Source organism: Oryzias melastigma, unplaced genomic scaffold (assembly GCF_002922805.2).
Source record: "Oryzias melastigma strain HK-1 unplaced genomic scaffold, ASM292280v2 sc00277, whole genome shotgun sequence".
Classification (NCBI taxonomy): domain Eukaryota; kingdom Metazoa; phylum Chordata; class Actinopteri; order Beloniformes; family Adrianichthyidae; genus Oryzias; species Oryzias melastigma.
Window position 1 is genome coordinate 183,746 of NW_023416901.1, and position 213 is coordinate 183,958.

At 44.1% G+C, this 213-nt stretch overlaps 1 protein-coding gene across 1 annotated transcript in view; it reads right to left on the minus strand.

The window, feature by feature from the left end:
* cand2 (cullin-associated and neddylation-dissociated 2 (putative)) overlaps positions 1 to 213 on the minus strand; it is a 17,566-nt gene that overhangs the window by 12,801 nt on the left and 4,552 nt on the right. The window lies entirely within an intron of this gene.

Genomic DNA, 213 nt, shown 5'->3' on the forward strand with positions numbered 1-213 from the left:
CCATTCATCCTTCCATCCTCCATCCATTCATCCATCCATCCATCCTTCCATCTATCCATCCATCCATTCATCCATACATCTATCCATTCATCCATTCATCCTTCCGTCCTCCATCCATCCATCCTTCCATCTATCCATCCATCCATTCATCCATACATCTATCCATTCATCCATTCATCCTTCCATCCTCCATCCATCCATCCATCCATCTAT